Source organism: Epinephelus moara, chromosome 4 (assembly GCF_006386435.1).
Source record: "Epinephelus moara isolate mb chromosome 4, YSFRI_EMoa_1.0, whole genome shotgun sequence".
In the NCBI taxonomy this organism is placed as follows: Eukaryota; Metazoa; Chordata; class Actinopteri; order Perciformes; family Serranidae; genus Epinephelus; species Epinephelus moara.
Window position 1 is genome coordinate 261685 of NC_065509.1, and position 26692 is coordinate 288376.

The window sequence follows — 26692 nt, forward strand, 5'->3', positions numbered from 1 at the left end:
GCTGTCCAGTCCAGACAGCTGCCTGATGCAGAAAAAGCCCAAATTTAGAAGAAATATGAAAATTGTCAAACACTTTTTTCATTCACTGAGGAAACTCCCCCCCCCCCCCCCCCCCCCCACACACACACACACTACTTCTTTTTTCCATTTCTCTGTTCACTCTTTCTTCCCTTCTTCTCATTTTTCTCTTCTTCCTTTCCCATTTCTTTCCTCTTCTCTTTCCCTGCCCCCTCCCCTTCCCTCTTCACATCCCCTTTGTTTCTCAGCTTCTGTGTCATTTTACTTCTCCTCCTCCACTCCTAAATCTGCCCCTTTCTTTCCATCTTTCTCATTCCCTCCTCTCCTCTGTTTATCCGTCTGTGTCTCCTGTCCCTCCATCTTTCCCAGGCAGACTTTACAGGTCACTTCTTGGTCCCTCTGACATCAGCCAATCAGTCATGTTTAGAGGGGCCATTCCCTGGTGTAAGGCCCGCCCCCCAGTGACCATACAAGGTAACAGTGGAATGCATGGCTTGGCAGTCCATCTGCTTCATAAGAGAGAGAGACACACACACACGCACACACATACAGAGCAGAGGGTGTCCCACACTGATGAGCAATCCTAGTTCAGTCTGATTTGAACTTCAGCTTAGTGTGAAAGGACTGACGCTTTAGCCAGTGGGCAAACTTCCCCCTCAACTGATCACTGCTGCAAAAGCAGCCTGACAACAGACAGCCAAGTCAAGAATTAACCTGCCAGTGGAGATGACAAACTTCAAGAAAAGCTCATGAGTCCAGCGGTGAAGCAGTGAAGCAGCTCCAAGCACAGCAGCACCTCAGCTGACCTGCAGCAGGAGACTCAATCAGGTATGGTCACAGACATGACTCTTACCAGTGTTTTTCAACCTTTTAGTACTCTACTATAAATCATGTAGACTGTGTATTACACCACTACCAATCATTTTTTTCAAAACACAGTTTTATTTCATTTTAAATGCATCGCTTGACTTAGGTCATCCTTAGATGATGTCAAAGTAAGATTTTTGCAAATTTATTAGAAGGGTTGGCACAACATTATGACACCAAGAAATCATATGAGAAAGGACTTGATAACAAATAAGAGCACTCCAGTGAAATGATTTGTCAGTCCAAAACAGTGGTCCCAGAGCTCACTGTGAAACACATCTGCTGCTGGCTAAATTAGAGATTTAAACAGTGTCAGAATATTAATGTGACCTCTGTTACAACTCAGGTGTATAACACAGCCAATTTAATACAGCATGAAATTATGCCATGATGCTCTGGCCAATGCCAACGGTGTAAGCAGCCATATACATAAAGATATTGTAGTTATTCATGCTACATGCCATTTTTTTAATGGATGACTTGAGTTAATGACCAGTCTCAGCTTTATATCTTTTTCATAGTTAACAGGATTCAGTGGACATTCAGTGCACAGTCCAACATGCTTCAAAACTAATGTCTTACAGTCTGACATAGACCGCAATGAAGTTTTTATGAAACCCATCATCAACCCACAGTGTGACATGCAGCAAACACATAAGACTGCTGTCATCACAGAGACTGCAGGGGCCTTGAGACGAATGACTTAAGTCAAGCAAGTTTTGAGTCGATACAAGTTTTTCTGAATCATAGATTAAGTGAAAAAAAAAAGAAATGTGGAGGGACAAAAACAAGCATTTAAAACATTGTAGTATGCTTTTATAAATGTTCAGATGTCATGTACGACTAAGAGTAAAATCTGGTATGGTTCATAAACATTTGTAAAGGCCCACTTTCTGTCTATTTGAGGGTGTGTTACTGAGTCAAATGAGCTGCTACAGTTCTTACTGAGATTGTCACAGGACTGTAACTCTTGCACTCTGGATCACTTCACTCAGTCTAGAGTTGCATCAAAATGACATTTTCACTTGTTCCCATTGAACCAGCCTGACTTTCTTTTTGTCTAAATAAAAACATAATTTCATTGTCTCCACCAATATATTTACAGGGCTAACACACATAGACCCATGTACACACTATCATTCAGAGTGAGCAGTTATAGCCTAGCCTGGGGGTTGGAACTCAACAAAAGAAACAGCTTTCTACTGTACAAACACACATGCAACCTGTGACAAGGAGTTGAAGTAGAAAGTCCACTTTGCTTTGTTTTAAGGTGTAACAGGTCAAAAAGGTTAGCCGCTGATTTAGATCCTCCAAATTCACCTCACTTGGTGGAAAAGGGATCAGCTTGCATCCTGGGGGAGGGGAGGGCGGTGTGGGGTGGGGTTCTGTCCTTGAATGGGATAAAATGGCAATAATCGGATGTGACCCTTCTACAGTATGGCTGACATCAGTCTCACACAGCACCTCATGTCACAAAGCATCAATGACTAGGAGCAAATTTACACCACACACAATGTGTACAATAAGGTGTTAAACAAAGAGAAAACTGTTAGTCATTCATAAACAGACATGCTGTACATGTACTCATTATTCATTTCTTTTCCTTCAGAACACTGCTGTGTGTCCTTGCGCTCAGAGACAGAGGAACTAGGAGGAGAATCAGGAGGTGTGGAAGAGACAGACTGGGTAGGAGCACCACTCACTCACACACACATACACATTCATGCGCATGCGCATGTGCATGCGCGCGCGTGCACACACACACACACACACACACACACACACACACACACACACACAAATTCTTGTACTTCTGTCTTTGCGAGGTCCCTCATTGACATAATGCATTCTCTAGCCCCTTACCCTATCCTTAACCTTGACAATTAAATGCCTAAGCCAACCCTTACACTAACTCTATCCTAAGCCTAATTGTAACCTTAACCCTATAAACAAGTCTTTACCCTCAAACAGGCCTTTACAGAAGTGAGGACTGGCCAAAATGTCCTCACTTTCCAAAAATGTCCTCACTGTGTGAAATACGCATTGAGGTCCTCACTATGTAGCATGTACAAATATAGGCACACACATTTGTCTTACTAACCTTGTGAGGACCCTCATTGACATAATGCATTCCCCAGCCCCTAACACTACCCTTAACCATCACTACTGAAAGCCTAATCTAAACATAATTCCAACCTGAACCTCTAAATTGAATCTTAACCTTCAAACTGTCTTTTTAAGTACTAAGGTCAAGCAAAGCTGTCATCATACTGCAGAAATGTCCTGACTATAAAGTGTAAAGGAATAGTTCAACCCTAAATGACCATTTGTATATAATTACTCATCCCATGTTAGGTTGTATTCATGAAGAAAACGTCTTTCTCGCCTGCCTTCACACGAAGAATCCAAAAATGACATTCTTAATAAAATGAAGTAAACAGGGACCATGTTTAACAGCGAAAAGATATCAGAACATCTGTTTACAAACTGTTACAAACTGCAATATAATCCAAGTCTCATTATACAGTTGTATGCTCAGTACTTCCCAAACACATTGCATTACCTTGCTGTCAGCCCGTTCCAACAGGGACTGAAAGTGAAAGCATAGATAAGTTTTACTTTTAGTCCCTGTTGGAAAGGGCTGACAGCAACGCATGTGTTTGGGAAGCACTGAGCATAAATGAGACTTGGATTATACTGCAGGAGTTGTATGAGAGTTTGTAAATGTATGTTTTGACAAGGTTTTTGTTAAATGTGGACCCTGTTTACTTCAATTCGTGAAGAATGTTTGTTGTTTTTGGATTCTTTAGTCACCTGGGGCATTTGAGAAAATGTTTTCTTCACATTTGGGGCCAGTATTCCTTTAAAACTGTAAATGAGCCAGTACAAGCCCCACACAAGTGTGTTTTAACAGGACTCGACGGCACGTTCAGTGCAACAATACATCTTTTTTAGTTTATTCCTCTGACTTTAATTTGAAACTTTGAGTATTCTGTAAATCAGAGAGAATAACCATTGTTACATACATTACTTTCAATAGCAGCTCTGTTTCTGTGACTGTCACTGATTATTCTTTTTAATCCTAATTTCCCCCTATACTCCCTCTGAAGTGGCATTAAAGACAGTCTGGCTGGTGAGCCTTGAGGAGGTTAATGGAAATGTGACAATGTGTCATATCAGGGTTCCCATACCCAGATATAGCTTATAAAATCTGTGTTGCAATCCCCCAGCAGCCAGAAGCTGCTGTCCTGCTGAGGACTGGGATGGACATGAGAAAGTGCACAGAGGGAGGAGAGGAGGAAATGCTCTATTTATTGACTGCGCAGTCAAACGTCTTAGGGGCACTGGGTTAGGAGGACTTTCACATAACCCCCTACAAACACACACTCACACCAGTCCCCCTCTGGGACCAAGAGACCAAATTCTCAGGGCGATTTCACATGCGAGAAAGGGGGGGTGGGGGGGGTGGGGGGTTGTTCCATCCAAACTGACTGCCGGACACACATGCAGGAGCCCTGCACTTTGTTATGCTTTGACTTTTTTTTTCTTTATTCAAATCACACAAATCTCACTGTGCTTCTATGTGAACCTATAAACACAAAGTAAACTACCTTAGTGACCATTTTGGTTTATCCACTGATGTAAGACTTCATGCAAGACGCTTTGAAGAACAGAAAAAGATCTGTGTGCCTTTTTCCTGCTGGCAAAACCCCTGATGGTCTTGAAAGGCCTACCTAACCTTTCATTTCCTTTGGACTGGACTAATTGTGGACTGGATGGAGTGACTTGAGGAGATCAGTGTAGAAGAACCTGTGTTGTCTTTAACGTTTTGGTTAAGATAACAAAAGCGAGTCTGTAGCATGTGTTATGTATACAGTATGTATCATCTTGCTTTTCAGTATGTTAAGAGTTTGCTGTTGTAGAACACCACCCTTCATGACAGCAGCTCCAGCACCCTGTAGGCATGACTTGTGAGCAGTAACTGTAAACCAAAAAGTGTTTTTTCCTGCTCCACCGTAGATTTTTTCTTATTCACCCTATCGTCCAGTGACAGTCCGATTTTTTGGCCACCTTCGAATACAACATGTTGGAAAATCAAGATGTTGTTAACAATACCAGTTCAACCCAGGTTAGCCATTGTTGGCAATACCACTTGATAACAGCGAATTACGATATTCATTCATTCAGTCATTTTCCGTAACCGCTTATCCTGTTGGGCTGGAGCTGACATTAGGCGAGAGGCGGCTTACATCCTTGACAGGTCGCCAGACTTGGCAGGGCTAACATATAGGGACAGACAACCGATCACGCTCACATTCACACCTATGGACAATTTAGGATCACCAATTAACCTAACCTGCTAATTTTAGTCCCTTTGACTGTCTGATACAATGACGCACTGCAACGTATTCTCATAGAACAGTTTGTTTGATATCCTCTGAATATGTGCCCCATGAATGAAATTATGTCCTTCACGTACAATTGCGTAATTAATGAAAACTTACGGAGGTTAGGTTTATGCAATAAAAGCTACTGTGGTTAGTTTTAGGAAAAGAAACCTGGCAGGACATACCTTAAAATGACTCAAAGTTCACAGAGATCCAAACACAGATCCATCCCAACCTTCCTCCTTACAAGCACTTGGGACTGCTTCCTTGTTTACTGCTATCAGCACATTGGTTACGTGATCGCAGACTTTCAGAATATGTATGTACGAATTAGGGTGCATTGATTTTCATAGGAAAACATGAAAAATTTGTGAGAACAGCCTGTGCACTGCCACAACTGTTAACTAACCTGTTCTCTGGCCTGTCCGTAACACTGAACGTGATGCACTGGTTAAAAAAAAAAAAAAAAAAAAAAATCAGAAAGGCAAATTTATCTGATCTGCTGGCAGTGGGAAATGAGTCAATTGCTTTCTTAATGGGTATTCCTGATTTAAAAAAAAGAAAACACATATATGCAGTAATTTTGTTGGAAAAAGGTTCCTTTTTGTACCACTAGGTTCCCCCAGGACGCCTCCCCAAGCTCCTCATAACACTAAATTCTTTTCATCACCCCCTAAAACATCATTACAGCCCTTCAGGGCATCACCAACAAGTCCCTGCTGTAGCTGCTCTGATCAGCCTCCAATGTTTGACTCACTGCACACTGCAGCATTGCCATTTTTGGTAATTGATTTTAAGACCCACTTTAACCATCACTTTTATGTGTTGTACTCTGACACAGTGTTTAGCTCTTTAATCAGCAGAGTTGTAAATCTGACTCCAACTTTTCTGGTGACTCTGCACACATGTGAGGTTTTTCTGAAGCTTTTCATTAACGACAAAACTGAATTCATATCACACAGGTGACACTCAGCTGTGTGTGTGTGTGTGTGTGTGTGTGTGTGTGTGTGTGTGTGTGTGTGTGTGTGTGTGTGTGTCTGTGTGTCTGTGTGTGTCTGTGTGTTTGTGTGTGTCTGTGTCTGTGTGTGAAAGAGAGAGAGAGAGAGAGAGAGAGAGAGAGAGAGAGAGAGAGAGAGAGAGAGAGATTTAGTGTGACACTCAGACAGACAGAATAANACACACACACACTGTAGCCTGTAGTCAGACTGTGACTAGTCTGGACAGTGACCCTTTTCCATCACAGAGAGTTCATGTTCTGATTCTGATGATTCAAATCTTTGGCAGATTTTGGCTTGCCATTAAGTATTGAAACATTTCAGTTTTTAGCTTTTTTATGTTTGTTTTATTTACTTAGTTATGGAGTGATTTTATATTACAGTAAACCATTATGAGTCAACTAGGCAGTATTTATACGTTGGCTGTGCTGACTCCCATCATCAAGCATTCATTCACTCCTGCCTGTCTGTAGTGGAACTGTTTTTTAGCTGTGAGAGAAAACTAAAGGGTGACTGAGGATAATCAGAATGAGTTCAGCTGTCACCCTTTAACCTTGGTAACTGTCTGTTCTGTGATAGCATTGCACTTTAATTATCTCCACTGAAGAAAGGAAAGCTCCATTTTACCAGCAGCTGCCCCTCGAGCAGCTTACCAGCTGCTCTGACATGATAAATGTCTTGACCAGGGATTCCAGGGCCCCTCCCAGCTCCAGAGCCACCGAGTGAACCAGGCTTTTGTCTCTGCTTACCAGCAGAAAGAGATTTTATATGAAAGGAAATCTGAGCAGATTTGCAAATTATTATTCGATGGCAAAAGAATGAGAGCAAGCAGCTCTACTGGCTCTTCTTGACCAAGTGTAGGGTGGATGGACTGATTCCTCTGAATATCTTTGATATGGTCAGGCTATAGAGCTGTTGTTTTTAGCCCAGTTGTATATTATTGCTTGCAGCTGGTGAAAGATGTTGTCAAGTTGTGACCCTGTGTTTTATTTCACTGGATAAATAAAGGTGTGTCAGGTGTTTGTAGCCCTTCTTACACAGAGATGGAGCTATAGAGCCGCTACAAAGTCCCTTTATTATGCCGCCTTTGCATTTATACACAGAACCATGCAATTTCAGTGTTTGATTTTAGATAGCATGCCAGTATTGTAGAAGTATAAGAGGCACGACAGGTGTGACATGTAACACATCAACATCAGCTTCTGGTGTGACAGATAACATACATGTTGGCAGCACTTTATAAACACTAACAATGGCATTAACATGTCAATAACAATCATTTACCGTCTCTGTACCGTCTCTGATCTCGTCTTCTGCTTGAAGGGTAAGGAGCTCTCGGACCTCATTGTTTTCCCAATTAGAAGACGTTTTTGTCTTCTGTTCTATTGCTTTGAGTTCACTGCTAACTGCCATCAGCTGCTTTTTAAATCTCCCACAGTGGGTCACACACACGTCATCAAAACATCACATCCATGCCACTCATGATCCCGTCCTGTCAGCTGTGCCTTTTATATAGGTTTTGTTTCTATGCTGTTACTACTTCCAGAGCCGACTTAAAGGCAAGACAACTCTGTCCCTCCATTCCACAATTGTACCTTCTATACTGAACAGCCAGTGTGAAATTATGGTGGGTAATTCCTGCCTTGAAGAGGCAGTGTAAAAGGGCCATAAGAAAGTTGACACAAGAAGTGAAGTCTAATTTTGACATGCTGTAATGTCCAAGCTCAAAGCTGACGTGGATTTAAACAATAATCCCCAGAATTTGTTAAGTACCAGATTTCCATTTTGAGTATGTCCAGTACGTCAGGAAACAATACACCATAGCTTATTACTTAATGTCAGATTTTTAAATCCAACTTTATTGGATTTCCCCTGGAGTCGCATGTTTTGATCCGTGTGAACTTTGGGTCATTTTAAGGTACACCCTCACCATGTTCCTTTTCCTATGCCTAACCAGAGCAATTTTCATTGCCTAAATGTAACCTCAATAACTTTAGGTTAGTTACGTAACTGTATGTTACGTAATTTCGTCATTTGTGGGGTGCAAATTCGTAGGATGTCATACAAACTGTACTGTGAAAATATGTTGATATTTTGAGAAAAACTGGCATTTCCGTTTCCAAAGGGGGCCCACTGAACTCTCCCCTTAAGTTATGTGAATGAAAAGGGGTCCTATGGGTACCACAAGTCTCCCTAAACTGGAGAAAGCTTGCTCCCAGTAAATGGTTTGTTCCTTACAGTCAATGTACTCCTTCAAATTAAAGCTGTAGATTTGTCTTTTAAAGATATGAGAAAGTCATATGAATGAAAAGGGGTTCTATGGGTACCCACAAGTCTCCCTAAACTGGAGAAATCTTGTTCCCAGTAAAAGGTTTGTTCCTTACAATTAATGTACTCCTTCAAATTAAAGCTATTTGTCTTTTTAAGGAAAAGGACAACGAGCCTATAAGGAGAACAATGACTTGTCTAACATGTACGGATATGTATCACATTAAAACAGGATTGTTGTGAACTCAAAATGTCAACTGTACTGGTATTAGTCTATGCACATCAGATAATTAGTAATAATAACTGTAAAATAAGTAACAAAAGTATGTCAGAATGCAATTCAGTTGTGGCTTTTGGTTTTGATGTGCCATGGCAAGATTTTCAGTGGCCCCATCTGGGAAAATCTATCTAATCTATCTATGAAAATGTTCTGGGAGCACCACTGCTGGATGCTGGTCAAATATTCATGCTGCCGTGGTCTCAGCCTACTTTTTATTCAGTCTTCAACTTGATGCTCCTCTGTATTGGGCTTCTCTTGAGATTTGGCCTTGAAGCAACGTATCCTCATACAACGGTTCATATGGCATCCTATGAGTTAGCGCTCCACAAATTATGGTACATACTTCATGTAAAGTTACACACTTAACGTTAACTTAGGGAGGCTCAGTTTGGGCAAGTAAAGTTACTGTGGTTAGGGTTAGGAAAAGAAACATGGTGTAGATATACCTTAACATGGGTAAAAGTTACACAGATTTGAAAACACAACTCTAGGGGAAAGTCCCAGGCGAAAGTCTTGTGTATTGTGACCCATCCACCGCCCCAACCTCTCTCCTTGTCAGACCACTTTCCACTTGATTCTTTACCCCTGTCAGCACATTGGTCACGTGATCACAGCCTTCTGATTACATGGGTTATGCACAAATTACTTGCTCATCATTACGTGGGATATGTACGAATTTTGGCACATTACTTTTCATAGGAAAACATATGAACAGAACATGAGAACATCTTGCTTGAAGATAATATACTGCTAAGGATTCACTAACAGTACTAATGGAGCTACGGGCTGAACTTCTTCATGTATCATATTTTCACACTTTCCATACTTAAGAACTTATCTGACGTCATTATTGAATCCAGTTCTAACCAAAGCTATACAAACTAAACATCTTTGCACAGTATGCTAAAAATCCTTACAGGAACAAGCTGAAGCTGACACAGATGATGACGAAGATGATGATGATGATGATGATGATGATGATGATGATGATGATTGTAATAAGGAAGAAATTTAGTAGGTCTGAAACTTTGGAACAGGATGCAGGCTTGAGGCTTGAAGTCATGTATAACACACACACACACACACACACACACACACACACAGAATCAGGCTGGGAGAGGGCAGATTTGTTTGTTGGTTTGGTTTAATGAGGGCAACACTTCCTGCGGACAGACCTCGAGACATGACCTAGTGTGGGATTGTGACTTTTTGTGCGCTGTGTGTGTGCATGTGTATGTGTGTGTATGAGAGTGTGTCTGTTTGTGTGTGTGTGTGTGTGTATGTGTGTGAGAGAGAGAGAGAGAGAGAGAGAGGGAGAGGGAGAGAGAGCAGGTCTTACTTCTTAATATGGGCTTGTTGGGCCCAGAGCAGAGGGAGAAGGACGGAGTGAGATAAAGGCCTCCTCTCTCTCTGCTGCCTTTTAAGTGAGTCTCTCCCCACTGTGACTAGAAAAGGGAATGAATGTAGCCAGCTGGAAGAAGGAGGTGGGGGTGGGATGGGGGGACTATCAGTGGGAGCGATCACAGACTGGAAGAGGGAATGTTTATCCAAAGCAGCAATCCCATTTTCCATGATCCCCAAAATAAAAGGCTGGCTCAGGCCTTATATGGGCAGACTGGGAGTTTCCAGCCGAGCAGAGTCACAGCATTCTTGGAAAACACCACTTCTCCTCCACTCCCTCTATCTTTATATGTCTCTCTCTCTCTCTCTCTCTCTCTCTCTCTCTCTCTCTCTGTGTCTCCTCTCTCTCCTGCATGCACTCAGTGGCATATACAATAACTGCTTGAGTGTAAGTGATGGTGCTCAGACAACATTAAAGCCAATGAGAACACTGCAACTGTATAGTTTAATTAAGAATGTGTGTTTATCTCCTACCAGGTGTTGCTGTTGAGATAATGGAGCTCAAAGATGGAGATCCAACAGTCTGCACTTGGGGTAAGAGAACAACTTCAAGACCCAACAGAGTGTTGTTTGTGTCACACTTCAGCTTTTGTTGGTTTCAGAAAAAGGAAGAGGTTTAATAACTATATCCTATATGTACATTTGATATGAATGCAGAAACGTTCCCACAGAGGCTTCTTATCTTTCAGAACATTTCATCTCCTGAGATCACAGGGAGCTATTTCCACCACTGCCCCCCTCAGCCTTTCAAGTCCAGAGACCAGTTGCACAAAACATCTTAAGTTCTCTCCTTAAGTATGACACTTACGGTTTTTATTTTTCCTTAGCTGAGGGACTTACACAATTGCACAAAATCCCTTAAAAGGTTTCCTTAGTTAAGGAAAAACTTATTTACTCATTTACTGTGTTGAAAGAGATTTTACAGTGGTACAAGTTTCCATGGAGAGTGTTTGTTTGCTTGGATTCACACTTGTGATTCCTGTTTTTCTCTCACAAAGTTGTCTTATAGTTAGAAAAGAAAGAAGAAAAGAAGACAAGAGAACCATATTGGTCAGAGGAGGAAAAGATTATACCTCTGGAGGAATACAATCATATTACAAAATAAATTTGATCCTTAAGTACCAGAAAACAGAGAATGATTGGAGGAAGAAATTGCAACAATTAATTCAGTCAAATCTAAAGTGTAAATTCAAAATTGTATCCACTGGGTTCTGCTGGTTGCAGAACACTCTTATCAGGGTGTGTTAGTTTTTTTTTTCATTTATCACCACCAGTCACCGGTCATGTTGCAGTTAAGATAGAGTCAGAGGTACCTTAATTTTTTTTTGTTTGTTTTGTTTTTCTACGTTGCTTTGGTTGCTAGGGTCTTTTGTGCAATGGTCTTCAAGTAGGCTATAAGACCAAGACAAGGAAAATACCATGATACTTAAGTGAACATTTTCAGGAAAGCTTAAAGAGAAGCCTAATGGGAGTTTTGTGCAATCGATTTTATTATGAGTAAACCTTAACTAGGGGCTTTAAGGAAAAACTTAACTTAAGGTGTTTTGTGCAATCAACCCCAGAGTCTTAGCTGTTTTATGGAGCCTTGCCATAACTCTAGAACAAACAATAAGAAAAATTGTGTTAGCAAGGTGTAGTTCCACGAGGGGCACAATTTTGATCCCAAAGTTGGGGGCCACAGTTAGTATGGGCAAATCCTCAAAAGGGCTTTAGTTTTTCAGTTACCCCTACCCAAGGTAGAACAAACCATGGCCATGTTCTTCATTATTTTGGCCGTCATGAAATTAATGGTTGGAACAAAAATATTTTCTACAGCAAAATACAGCAAAACAGTTGATGAAACTGATCAATATACTGACTCACCCCATTGCTGAAAAAGTGCAGAATAAAACTACTCCTAGATGGTGGAGTACCTACTTAATCTCATGTCATTTAAAATTTTCAAATTCAAATTTGCACCAATAGTGTTGTGATATTTGCCCTACACCTCAAAGCAATTTAAATATTTAAATATGTCCGAAACTGGAGCCCAGAGGCTTTTAATTACAAAGTTGTCATAGACAGAAGGTAATATGCTAATGTTTGATGGTATGTTGACACAGTTGAAGCCAATAACTTTGCACAAAAAATAAAGGTGGTGCAATAAATCAAATGTGAAAAGTTAAATGCATTTTTCATATTAATATGTGACAAAGTGTGTGTATCTGTAGATGGTCAGTTGTCTGCTGTTGTAGTGGCTCTCTTTGAACTAAGTATGTGTGTTGTATTTCAGATGTCAGAGATGAGCATATAGTAGAGAGGTGAGTATCACACACACACACACACACACACACACGCACATGCACGTGCACACACACACACACACACACACACACACACACACACACTCAGAATCATTTTCTAAAGCTGTATTTGTGAGAGTGTGTATGTATGTGTGTGGAATGTCTGAGGGAGCAGCAGCATGACAGGACGTTGGTATTATGTTGGTCTACTGGGGGTTAAAACCATTTCCTGTTTACCCCTCCCCAACCGAAATGTTTGTGCTGTCCTCTGTCTCTCTCTTACACACACACACACACACACACACACACACACACACACACACACACAGAGTTATTCTGACCTGTTTTTGTCTCATGCAGCTTTCACTGATATTTCTGACGTGTCAGTAGAAATGTGTCCCAGAAAAAAATGTTGTGGCTAAACTGTCTTAGATGTACATTAAGACATAGTTGTATCACAAGAGGTCTTTCCTATCATCTGACCGGTCACTGTGCAGGTTTTATTCAGCTTTCATGACATTGTTTTCATGATTTCATTAACCTTCATGGTGCTGAGAGAAATGAATCTATCCTGCCATTATCATACCTCAGCATCCTAAGGCTAATGTCACTTGCATCACTGATGCTAGCTTTAATTGTGAATCTACTTCATTTTGATTCATATAAGCTAACGATGGCTCATCTGTGTGAGTGTCAGTGACTTCTGTATAATAGCTCTCTGTTAACTGGGAAGAAAGCTTGTATGATGTACATGATGTAAAGTCAAACAGATGGAACTACAGGTTTGGCTCAGTACTGAGTTTACTTTTTCACACAGTCTGCACAACACAAGTCACTGTGGACTAAACTGTACATTACTTCATTGCTATGACCCGAAATGCATTCAATGACCACATCTTTCAAACTTCAAACTGGTTTCTCATTCGAACTCTACCACCACCAGACCTCTGTGTATTTACTGTCCAGTTTGCATATTTTTACATATTATATGCTATTGTAAAAACTGTAAAACATAACACGAAATGAACATAAATTAGACTGCAGTCTGCTACATTCTGCTGTTTCTAAATTTAGGAAAATAATTAAGAAAAACTTAACAAGCATTCTCTGAGCTGGGATATGCAACACATTTCATTCCTTGATCACCTCTCTGAAAGACTTGTGACAGGTAAGGAAAGGGGGAAGTGAGGTGTAAACCAGGACATTTTGTCATTGTATTGAACAAACAATGACACAATAAATGTTGGATGCCAGCACATATCTGCACAAGAGATGGATCAGGCATGCAAAAAAATTCAGAAGACAGGACTGATTAGCACAGTTAGTATTTCTCTTTCTATCTCATTACTCTGTCATAATCCTCTACTTGTATGTCTAGTGTTGTTTTGCATTACAGGGATAAGGATTGCAGCAATATACCGGTTTTAGGGTAAACTGTGATATATCATACTACGTGCATATGCTTATCTACAATATTGAAATAGGATTCATAGGACACTAACTGGGATTACTTAAAGGTCTAGTTTGTAGGATTTAGCGACATCTGTTGTTGGTATATAGTTTTTAACTTTGTTTTCATTAGTGTATAATCAACCAAGAATTGTTGTGTTTGGTTAACTTAGAATAGATGTTTATATTCTACAGTAGCTCAGAATGGACAAATCAAACACTGACATTTTTGTGTTTTCGTGTTGGCCACTGTGGTTCTGCTACACGCTTGGCACACAAGAAAAGTTTCAGCTCATTTGCAATCTGCAACCTCACCACTAGATGCCACTAAATCCTACACACTGGACCTTTAATGTATTAAGTTCAATTTTATCAATCAATCAATCAATCAATCAATCAATTTTATTTATAAAGCCCAATATCACAAATCACAATTTGCCTCACAGGGCTTTATAGCATACGACATCCCTCTGTCCTTATGACCCTCGCAGCGGATAAGGAAAAACTCCCCAAAAAAACCCCTTTAACGGGGGAAAAAAATGGTAGAAACCTCAGCAAGAGCAACTGAGGAGGGATCCCTCTTCCAGGACGGACAGACGTGCAATAGATGTCGTACATGGTATTATGTGCATGGAATTACTCTGTGCCCTTTTTTTGTTGTTGTAATGTAATCTCAGTTTGTGCCAAATAGATAGATAGATGAATAAATGAATAAGATGTAATGCCACCTGCTGTTAGTGCTGTTTTAGTTTCTTGTTTAACGAGTGACAGAGTTATTGTTGGGAGACAGATGTTGTCAGTGTTGTGGTACAAGAGTTAATCCAGTCCAGTGTCTTAAGTGCCCAAACTTTTTTTAATGGGGGCAGGATCAGATAATGTGAAAATACCTGGGAGCCAGCTGCTTCTGTCATCATTCAGGTTTTTAAATAAAAATAATAATAAATATAAAAAATTCCATACAAATGAGACAAACGCAACTGTTTCGCCTTTAGGTGAAAAAGTATTCAACTTTCAACCACCCTTCAAAGCAGCGGCTCTCGCTGTCGACTTAACACTCCTCTGCTGTGGCCACGTCTGCTATCGTTCCATTGCTTGTTTACTGCCTGCTTATGGAAACACATTAGTTCCACCTGCATAGTTCCTTCTTAGTGCATCTCTACAAAAGAAAAAATGCAAATTGATCTTGTTTGATTAACTCATATTGTGTGGTGGGCCACATATAGTATTGTTTGAACAACAGCCATTTAAATTATTTCCCGGGGCACAATTAGCCTCCGGGCCAGACTTTGGACATACCTGCAATAGTGCATTTTGAAAATTAGATGCCGCATTTCAGTAAAAAGAACTGTGAGAACAGTCTTGAAGAGAATTGTGTGTTACCAGTTGTAATTGCATGGGTTATTGTGTCTAAACTGACTGACTGTGTTTTTCTCCAGCTGACTCCCTGGTCCATCCCTGTGGCCCATGGTGCAGTGCTGCATCTCTGGTCAGTTGGTAGTCTGAGATGAAGCACTGTAGCTCGGGACAGAGGACACTAATAGCCGTCTATCCACAGTCAGGAAACAGCATCTAGCAGCAGCTCTCCAGGGCTCAGGTCTGCTTCACACAGGCAGAATGATATGTAACAGAAATGACACTGTAATCAGAGACACGTTGTGGATGACTATCAGCCAGGAATTTAGATAAGTCTGAACCATTCCACAAAGGTTACTCATTTTTTAATTCATAGGGAAGTTGTTGTTGTGTAACATTCATTTATTTAAAGAACATAGACATAAAATAAAAACAAAATTGTCTCAAAATGAGAATTTTACACTTTTTCTTGATGTGTGTTTGAAATATTCTATGATAATATTTTTTAATAATTTTGTAAATTACTTAATATACTTAATTACTATTAAATTCAACATGAAACTTTTTAAATAAATGAATTCTGTTTATGACCTCTGTCTACCAAATGCAGTGATTTTGGTGTATAGATATGGCACCATAAGAACAAGGAAAGAAAAGTGTGTGACAGTTTCAGATCTTCTGATGTGCAGTCTACATACAGGAAGTACAACCACAGCTCAACTTGTGCATGTGAAGAATGGGATCCAGTGGTGTGGATGTGATGATGGATGGATGGATGACATCAGAAGAGGAAGAGCTCAGTGACCTCTTGTTTTTCTTCTCCTCTCTCCTGGGGTCCAGTTTTCCCAGGAATCCCTTGACCTATCAGAAAGGGGGATTCCTGGAAATACTGTTCTTGGGGGCGGGGCTTATCATCAATTCCATGTACACTACGTTGAACGTTGTATGGTGAGTGTGATAATGTTACAGCTTTAAATTGAGTTAGTCTTGTCTATATGTAGTGTTTAGACATGAGAGAAACACATCATTCATTATTATTTCACTCCAGTTCAAAGTTACTTGTCATGTTCCTGTTGATGAGATTCAATGATGAGCTGAATAAAGATTCAAAACAAAGCAATATTTGCATATATTGTAATTTCTATATATGAATACACAGTTTGGGATTAGTTAAAAGAAATTAGAAAAAATTATTATCAGGAAGAAGTACTCAGTTCTTCCACTTAAAGGTAGGGTCTGGAGGATTTTCCAGTTGCTGTTTGTAAACACACATTCAAATTTGGCCCCTCCTATCAGGCTCAACTCTCCTGGGTGTACGGAGCCCGGAGGTACGGAAGAAGACTTCACAGAAGAGGTTCAAGCAAGGCTCGTGCTGCTGCACGCTCGGACACGCTTGGGCACAGCACCTGCGCTCTCTCATTGGCTGGGGAAATCTCCGCCCAGAAGCAGTCCGAGCTCACAAAAACATCAAAATACAGTTAAAGGGCAGGAGCTCTGCAAACAGAGTCACCACCACACATGAGTAGAAGCCCATAGGTGATGATTAAGCAGGATTTCATTTGTATATGTCTATATTTTGTTTTGTTTGAAAATCCTCCAGATCCTACCTAATCCTACCTATCCTACCTAAGTTAGGAACCCAGCAAACCACAGCAGAGAATCCTTTACAGTTATCATGGCATGTATTTAAAATCCGAGGTAATAGTTTATAACAGCTATCATTAATAAATGGTAAGTGATGGTTAATTAAACTTTAGTTAATAGTAATGAAATTATAATTAATAATGTGATGATGACGTGTGATCATTAGTAATGCTATAATAATGCTACATATATATATATATATATACACACACACACACACATATGTGTGTGTGTGTATATATATGTATGTATGTATATGTTTGGATTATTATTTAAGATAGAAACTTTTAAAAAAAACATCTCACAGGATAAGGGCACAGTTCACTATTCACTATCTGGGTTAAGTATACATTTTATAACTTCTTCTTTACTGTTATTGCTATAAATTGAATTTATTATATTATATGCGTAAAATAAGTCAGGGTCGTCAGTTTACACAGTGATAGAATGGATATCCCTTTAGGGAAAATGCTGGAAACTGCTGTCTTAAATAATAACCCAAACTTTAAAAATGTAATACAATTTTCTCCACAGAAATTAATTTAATGTTGAGATTAAAAAAAAGCCTTGCTACCCACCATAAAGCTTTGACAACCTCTAGTGGTTGGACCCGCAGGTTGGGAACCAGTGCTCTAAAGTACCCCTACCCTCACAATTTGAATATTGTATCAGTAATTTATTTTAAAATTAAAATTGTTGTTGCTGGGTGGTTGTGTAAACTTTCTTTGTAATTCCATCATTCTTTTTTCATGTGGTGCAGTGTTGCATATTGACAGTGACATTCTGTTCAAACTGTGTTCAGTATAACAATCAGGCACAATTCTATTATCAGTACACACCTCATCACTCCTTCATACGTCATCAATAAAAGATTTTATGGGGCCAAATGAATGTTACTTGGTGCCTTTTGAGCTCCTTATTAATCATTAACTCATTATTATGAGCATTATAGATGGTTTACAACTCAATTATTTACTGCTAACAATTATCATTTCATGTTTGTTAACAGTGAAATAATTATTAACAAAATCAATTTACCATTCATTAAGGACAAGAACAGAAGTATGTCCACCTCAATCTACTTAAAGTACCAAAAGTAAAAGCACTGCTTGTGCAGTAAAATGCCTCCTTTGACTGATATTAGATCTGACATTAATAGACTGTTAAAAGTCATGCATTAGTGTTACAGTAACATTTTACTGTTATAGCTACTCGAGATAGAGCTAGCTTGAGCTACTTCCTGTACAGTTAGTGACCAACCTGGGGGTTAATTAATGAAATTAACCATGTGAGAAGGTGAGATATGCTGCAAGATTGTGAAAAGAATTCCTAAACAGCCCCTGCAGCTGCTGTCCTCCAGATATGATCAGCTATCAAAATTAACACAGAGGAGATTTCAGATTTTCCTTTGAAAAATCATATGAATACGCTTGTATGCTCAAATATATATCCTAAATCATGTATGTCAGCTCCACAAAAACATATGTGACTCTTATAGGGTGGATTCATGCAGGTATATTGGCTTTAATCAGGCCTGTACTCACAAAGGTCAAGTCTATCCATCAAAGTTCATATAACCAGCACTGTGGCACATTCATCACAAATGGTCAGGATATCTATGTGGAATCCAAATGTCAGCATTATTTTTATTCCATAGTTTTGTGTAGTGAGAAGCTGTGAATCAGCAGTGGAGCTCTGCTGATATTGGGTCGAGTTTGGGCCAGATAGACAAGATACACAATCCTCATTTATAAGAGTGAAAGAGAGGAGTCAGTGATTTGTTGTTTTGTGTTAGCATGGAAAGCTAACCATCATTTAGGGATAAAATAAAGCTAAAATACAGCTTCAGTTCTCACATTTGGCAGGCCCAATCAGACCCGAGTCCAGCCTCAAAGGGGAACACCACCCTAAATAAAAAAAATCCAGGATGTTATTTCCATGGCCTAGGAAAGTTTAATTAATATATATGAACATGAGCTACTTTCTCTCAAAGCCAGAAACAAGAGGAGGAGGTGTCAAACTTGTACTTGTACAAATGTACCCATATACTCAAAACATCCCTGTTGGTGCTTTCAGTGTCATCTACCACATCTTTCACCTTTCATTTACCCCTTTTCCACCAAAATTAGCACATGTAGGCAGGTTTTTTAAGCTGTTAAAAACAGGCAATAGACTGCTCTCCCACTGCCAGCAGACTAGAGCCCTGTGCACCACTCTGCAGCAGATGAGCATACCTTTCTGTTTTTTTCACTGGTGTATCACGTTTGACATCACAGACAGGCTGGGAATCAGGTTAGTAAACAGTAGAGAGAAGCATGGAGGCCAATGAAAATGGTAGTGGTTACCTCTGTTTTATATCTGTTAATCATTCAGTCTCTCTCTCAAACTCGTTGCAGACTAATTTGGAACAATGGGCTAAAATTAGCGCGTTCAGAACTGCCGTTCAGAGTTGGAGCCAGTGTTAATTTTTATTGATGAAAACTATGATGAAAACCTTTGTCAATTTTGTCAGCTTTTTTCCATGATGACAACAAGATGATGACGAGCTAAAAATAAATTTTGATAAAAACTAAGACGAAATCTGTGATTCATATTCGCTGACATGACAGAATGAAAATGTTAGTGGCGGACTATCAGACATCGAAAGCCGAGAGTGGTCATGCTTGTAATTATCTTCAAATGCCGCATCAACGACAGGCTGGGAAACTCCACTAAATAGTCGACACCAGGATGTTTTGCTAGCCAGCAAAAACACTCACACTGGAGCAGCGTCAGCCGTTGGTGCGAGTTGTGAGCTGTAAGTCAACAGTAAATAATCAACCGTGTGTGTCTGAGTTGCTGAATGGATTTGTGGAGTTTGTTGGTTGCAGCAGTGGCTGTTGGCAGTTAGCTCCACTTGTCCCTGGAGGAGTTTATGGGGGGATGCTGTTTGACAGGCAGGTAGGAGGCTCAGTTATCTGTGAGTGTAGCTGTGCTGTAAGTAAACAGTCTGAACTCAGATCAGTTTTCCCTGATGGAGATGAAGTTTAGTTTTAATCACCAACTCTGTGAGAGGACACGAGTTTAAACCTCCAGACTAACATGTTGCACATTAAGAAAGAACCGGAGTTATTTCTCTGCTTCTTAACAGTGAGATGAATATGTCAGAGTTTACAATAAACCTGGGTACAAATCCTGGTTGTCTCAGAGTTGTCTATGGAGCAACTCCAGACTTTATATCCTGTGACATCACAAATTTGAGTTCAGTCACTTTAGTTTTTGGATTTGGGAGATAGTCGTTCATGTTATCTAATATTTTTTAACTGTTATAGACCATTTGAATAACATGTATGAATTTTGAAAACTCTTTAAGGGTCCTTGTGTGGAGGTGTTTGAGTCACTTGGTGGAGGTGACCTTTTCAGAATTTATCAGCCACTGCAGTTTACTATGAACCAGTGAGGTATATATGCTGTATGCCCATTGGGATTTTCCATGCCTGAAAACTAACCATGAAAAAGTGGTTTAATTTAACAATGACAAACAATTTTGTTGTTGTTTGTCATTATTGTTACCTGGCTGTCCATGAAGAGAGACATGGTGCTGCTCCGATTTGTGTGCAGCAGCCACACGGGCAGTTAATGAGAGAGGGGCAAGGGCTTGACTCAAATGCAATTGTCAGGCCTGTTGGTAATCATATTTAAACATTTACATCCAGGCTGCAGTTACCTTCTCCCTTCATACATGACCTGTGTGAACCTTGAGCTTAGAAACTAATCTCAACAAGATCGTACTGGAGCAGTGTTAGATAGTGTTAATAAGTGGTAAACCCTGCTTCTGTATGTACCATGAAAAGCCATTAAAATACAAGCTGCTGGTCATGGTAAGACTGGAACACTGTGGAGTGCAGCGGCTCCTCCTGCCAACATCAGTTCACAGAATTATGATGTGTGACCACAAGATGGCGCAGTTGTAGTGTGTAGCTGCACACAGGCCTTCATTCACTTTATGGAACCCAACTTCGCATGAAGAACGTGTGTTTACAGGATGTTTGTGTTTAACATTTCACCTCATTAGCTGACTTGTTTTCTCTGTCTAACAACAGTAAACAGACACAGGGCTCCTCCCATGTTGCTGTCTGATGTACAAATATGAGACACAGGTCATTCCTGTTCTGTCTCTCTCTCAGGTACACAAACACACACTGACTTTTACTGTGTGTCTGAACTTTGTGCCGGATGGTGCTTGAACATGTGGACACAGAGTATTGATGTTGAAAGTTTTTCTTGACTAAAAAAATGACCTCTCTATCAACTTAGTTTACACATGTATGTTCAGCAGGGTGATTGGATGTAAAACAACTGACCCAGACACTAACATGTCAGTCAGGTGACTGTTAGATTGATCCTGAAGAAGGCAGTCAGCTCAACTGTTTATTGTCACAACTTGAAATAATTATCAGTGTATTGCTTTCTCCTCACTTAAAAAAACACATTTTGCCTACTGCCAGCACACATGTACACATATATATATATCAGTGTGACATGGTGGGAAAGGAAAACATCAGGTCAAAGACAAAAAAGATTTGAATCCCAGTAAGAGCATCCTGCATTGTGAGCTGTACACTGAAGGAGAAATGCACAAAGAGAGAGAGGAGCCCATTAGGCTACATAAGAGGGACAGAAACAAGTTAAGGCAAGCTGATGGGAGCTGGCAGCAGAGCACTGTGGATCTAAGAACCTGCCCTCTGAGCAGTAGCAGGCGTAGCAGTTGTACTACTCTGGAACCGTACTGTATGTACAGTGCAGGTGCCACGTGAAGTCACAGACAGTACCTGCTTTCTGTAAAACATACAAGAGCTGGTGTGTCTTAAAAAGCATTCTTACTATTAATTATACTAAAAAATGTATTCACTGAGGTAAACATGACCAAACCCAAGTGGGAAAATATGTTATTATAAGAACGTTCTCTGGCCACATGAAAACTACACTTAAATATCCAATAGAATAGTCTGTTTCACTGTTGGGTGAAAACCTTTTATGCCCATTTTTTCCCCACCTATAATTATTTAAGGAAATATCACTGATAGCATGCTCTGTTGCAGGCAGGAGCAGCGTACAAGGTGCCACCTGCTTACCAGACATTCATACACCAATGGAACAGCCAGCAGGAGCAAAAGGGTACTTTGACATGCAGCCTGGTGGTGCTGGGAATCCGACTGCTAGTCTTCTGATTAGTGAAAACTTGCTCTATTTCCTGAGCCACAGCCACCCCATAGTATAATCTTGCTCTAGGGCGTCTGAGAAGTGGTAATGAAGAAGGGTCATGGACTGCTTTTTCACTTACCCCACCAAGATTTAATCTGCTGGGATCAAACTGTCCACCCTCCAAAGGTTACCTGCCTGTCCCATCACACGTAAGAATGTTCAGCCTGTCAATAAATAATGAATAAATAATGAGGACATAAGTAAACAGGAAAGAAGAAAAAAGAGAAAAAGAAAAGGCAAGGGAGAAAAAAATGAATTAAAAAAAATACAGCAGAAAGGAAGGGAGAAGAAGATAGGAGAAGATAGGGAAGAAGAGTAATATTAGTTATATTTTTGTTTGTTTGTTTGTTTGTTATTTCTGTTCAATACGCAACATAAAAATTTGCCTGAATATTTTTTCTGAAAAAGATGACTGCAGATGACTACAACTGTAAAGTATTTGCTGGAAAACACATTAGGGCCACAGCATGAAGCCTCACATTGTCCAAATTCAAAGTAGATAACAATATCACAGAAAATAAACATTTTACACATGTTTTTCTAAGGTTGTGTCCAGGCGCTTTTCAAAAAAAGAGAGAGAGTAAAACAATGCTGAATGTGTGGTTATGAGTGAAAAACTAATCAACAAAGACATACATGTCTGAGCTCTTTGTTTGAACACAGGCTCTCACTGGCTATCGAGGCAATAGCAACAGCATTGGAAGCTCCAATTGGTTCAAGTGAGGCATCATTCAAAAGGCTGGAGTTTAGCTACCATTTTCATGTCAAGGTGTTGGCACATTTACATGCAGAGCAGAGGAAATTATGGTTAATATGTGGAGAAATATGAACATTTGAAACAAATGGTAGTTGGTGGATAACTACAGATGTACTCATGTTTGTGTTTAAATATTTCACTGAATTAAGATCAGCTGGACCTTTGGGAGTGTATGCATTTTTGTTGGCAAAATATCAATCTGTGGATTAGGATAATGCTTCATATGTGAGTTATAACTGTTTTTTTGTTGGTTCTTTGTCTGACAGAAGAGTGTTATCAAAACCTGCTGTGGTGGTTGTATCTTGAAATGGTCCACATCAATGGAACCACAAGGAGAGTAGCTTTGGAACAATATAGGTACAGCCATTGTTGACATATCATAATCATGAAATAAAACTTTACAAGGGCCAGAGGGCAGACCATCGGATTTGTAAGAGTTTTTAAGATGTGTCGTCTAATCAACATAAATGAGGAGTCAACCAAACCATCCAGCCAGGACCTCCATCGGTTCTCCAAAGAAACGCTCCCATCAGTTTATTCTGTTTATTCATCAAAATTACTTTGTTCTATGTCTCTCATTGGCAAAAAAATAAACCGTTTGCACAAACCAATCACAACATGCACAATAAGAGTGAAAAACCGAGGCTTTTTTTCAACTCCAGGATTTCATCTTCAACTTTATTCTTAACTTTCAAACATCAAAGGGTGGGTTTTAAAATCTATTAACTAATCTATGGTGGATAGAGGGTTAGGGGAAAATAATTGTAGCTTTGGGGAGGGTCAAAATTATACAAAAAAAGGTAAGTCACACCCCAGCCACATCCCTAAATAATATAAAGAACAGTCCCTGAGGGATGTAGAACTTTGTGTACTGTAGTCATGGAGGTGATGATGTGAAGTGACTCACTCTTTTTGTGCTGACTAAGTCTGAGTTAGCATTGAGTGTTGACGCTCTTATTCTCTGAGACTTCTCCTTGATCTACTGCAGCTTGGATTGGACCTCTTCTGGAAGTTACTTTGGACAAAAGTGTTTGTCAACTGAATAAAAGTAAACGTACATACATGTCTACACGTGTTGCAGTTTATAGCATCCAATAGAAACTGAGCATTCGCCTTTAGATATTCTACTGATGGAACCACATAAAGCTGGTTAGACAACTTTACACACCGAGCAGCGTCAAGATGTGTGTGTGTGTGTGTGTGTGTGTGTGTGTGTGTGTGTGTTTGCTGCTCGGCCACTCCTTTCTGACAAATCTTAGTCTTTGAGTTTCAACAGTTGATTGGCCTCAGGTGTGTGGGACGTGTGAGTACTGTGGGACATGCTTTTACCTGTAGACACCTCCTCCAATGACGCACACACACATATTTAAACCAACAGAACTTTGCACTTTGCTGGGTGTGGTTCCTCTGAAACTTTCACTGACTCACCACCCTGCCATGGACACAGTCTCACACACATTCACACACTGCACGCCTACATTCTGTAAAGGATCTTGCAACATAATGAACACAGTTTAACATACAGTGTATGTTGTGTCTGTTAGACATGGAAAGGACTCCTCTTATAAAGGAGTGAGACAGTGGCCTGGTGTTTGAGTGGCAGATCTATTTAGTCCAGTGGGTTGTGAGGTGGGTTCATGGCATGTGCCACAGATGCTCATTCAGATCGGGATCTGGGGAAATTGAAAAGAATGATGCTTGTGTAAAATATAACTTCTAATGTCCTTTAAAGAACACGTTTTTCTTTAAAGAACTTTGTTTTGTTTACAGTGAGTAGTTAAGTAAGAACAAGATAAACTGATCTCTTAAAGGCATGAAGTTAAAGATAACACATTTCTTTAAAATTTTAAGCAAGATTACTTTGTAATTTCAATCTTTTGCAGTTTCAAAATGACAAAAAAAGGTAAAGGACCTGAAGCAAAAGTCTGGGCACCCTGCATGGCCAGGACTTAGTAGTGCCCCCCTGGGAAAGTGTCACAGCTTCTTAACACTTTTTGTAACCAGCTGAAAGTCTTTCAGTTCTTGTTTGGGGGATTTCCACCAATTCTTCCTTAAAAAAAAAAAGCTTCTACTTCTGTGAGATTCTTTGGCCGTCATCCATGCACTGCTCTTTTGAGGTCTAAATGATGACTAAATCTTCCTGCAGGTCTTTTGCAGTCAAACGGAGGTTTTGATTAGCCTTTTTAGTGATCCTATGAGCAGCTCTTTCTGAAAGTTTTCTTGGTCTTCCAGACCTCAGCTTGACCTCCACAGTTCCTATTAACTGCCATTCCTTAATTACATTACGAACTGACGAAACAGCTACCTGAAAACACTTTGCTATCTTCTCATAACCTTCTCCTGCTTTGTGGGCATCAGTTATTTTAGTTTTTAGAGTACTAGCCAGCTGTTTAGATGGGCCCATGGCTGCTGATTGTTGGGACAAGGTTTCAAGAGTCAGAGTATTCATAAAGATTTCAAATTTGCATCACCTGGCCTTTTCTAACAATGGCTGTGAATAAGCCAGAGCCCTAACAAGCTAATTATGGTCTGAGATCCTGGTAAAAGTTGTCTGAGAAATGTCTTGGGGTGCCCAAACTTTTGCATGGTGCTCCTTTCCTTTTTTCACTCTAAAATTGTACAAAACAAAAATAATACAATAATCTTGCTCAAAATGTTGAAAAGCATGTTTTATCTTGGTGGATGGATCGATGACCTTCACCTGAGAGAGCGGTGTTCGAGTCCCGTAAGGGTATAAAGCCAAACCCTGTTCTTTTTTCCTAAACCTAACCAAGTATTTTCGTTGCCTAAACCTAACCACGTTTTTGTTGTCTTAACCCAACCATGTGTATTTGTTGTTGAATGAAAAAAAATGTCAATTCGTGGCATACCGACGTAGTGCGTTTATTTTGAAAGAGACTATATGTAAATGTTAAATTTCCCGTGAAAATGGAGTGTATATGTATGTATTCAAGGTGGTTGAAGGAATGAGAGAGGGAGGCTGTGTTTGCACAGTGCAACACGTCCACCACAGTAGGAAACTCTGAATAAATCCTATTTTGATGCAAAGAAGCAAAATGGCATTGACTCCAGTAGTTCAACTTTTTTTTATATTTGTTCTATAATTAAAATATACACAGCTGCATGTAAAAAGGAATCATAGTGGAATGTTCATTTTCATCAACGATGTAAACAGCTTAGTCAGAATATTGCTGTTTTTGGACTTAAAGCAAAAATCTGAGGCTCACCCTTGATAAGCAACTATCCTTAGGAAGTCACATGAACAAAATAGATGCAAAAATAGGAAGAGGGGTTATCCTTTATAAGAGCATGCTCCTCATGTCTCAATCCAAGCTGTACTTTGCAGGTAATATGAGCTGTTGTCTCATCTTGACTTCTGCTCAGTAATGTGATCAAGTGCTGCCAGAAAAGAGCTGGAGAAGCTTCAGTCAGCACCATGATCACTCTGCGGTTCAGGAGGGGCAAGAGCAAATGCTTGCCAATCTCTTGTGGCTGGAGGCTGAAGACGGCTTCAGATGTATTCTATTTTATCATTTCTATTAAATTTACCTTTAACCAGGGGCGTAAATATAGACCGTGCAGGCAGTGCGGTTGTACCAGGGCCCATGGGACAGGGGGCCCGTAGAGAGAGCAAGCCCTCCAACAGTGTGTTGTTCAGAGAACAAGCTCTTGTAACTCATTCAGATTAAATTTCAAAGAAGAACAATTTTTTTTTTTTTTTTAAAGTGGGCTGTTGTATATGCCCT

General features: G+C 39.9%; 1 long non-coding RNA gene across 2 annotated transcripts; it reads left to right on the forward strand.

Moving 5' to 3' along the window:
• The first annotated feature begins 565 nt into the window (after positions 1-565).
• On the forward strand, positions 566-22486 carry LOC126389445 (uncharacterized). Of its 2 annotated transcripts, none has more exons than XR_007569861.1 (5): positions 566-846; positions 2495-2571; positions 10695-10751; positions 12490-12517; positions 22027-22486. It is a non-coding gene; the product is annotated as an uncharacterized LOC126389445 (long non-coding RNA). The 2 variants fall into 2 exon arrangements; XR_007569862.1 differs by lacking the exon at positions 22027-22486 and adding an exon at positions 15385-15739.
• The last annotated feature ends 4206 nt before the right edge of the window (positions 22487-26692 follow it).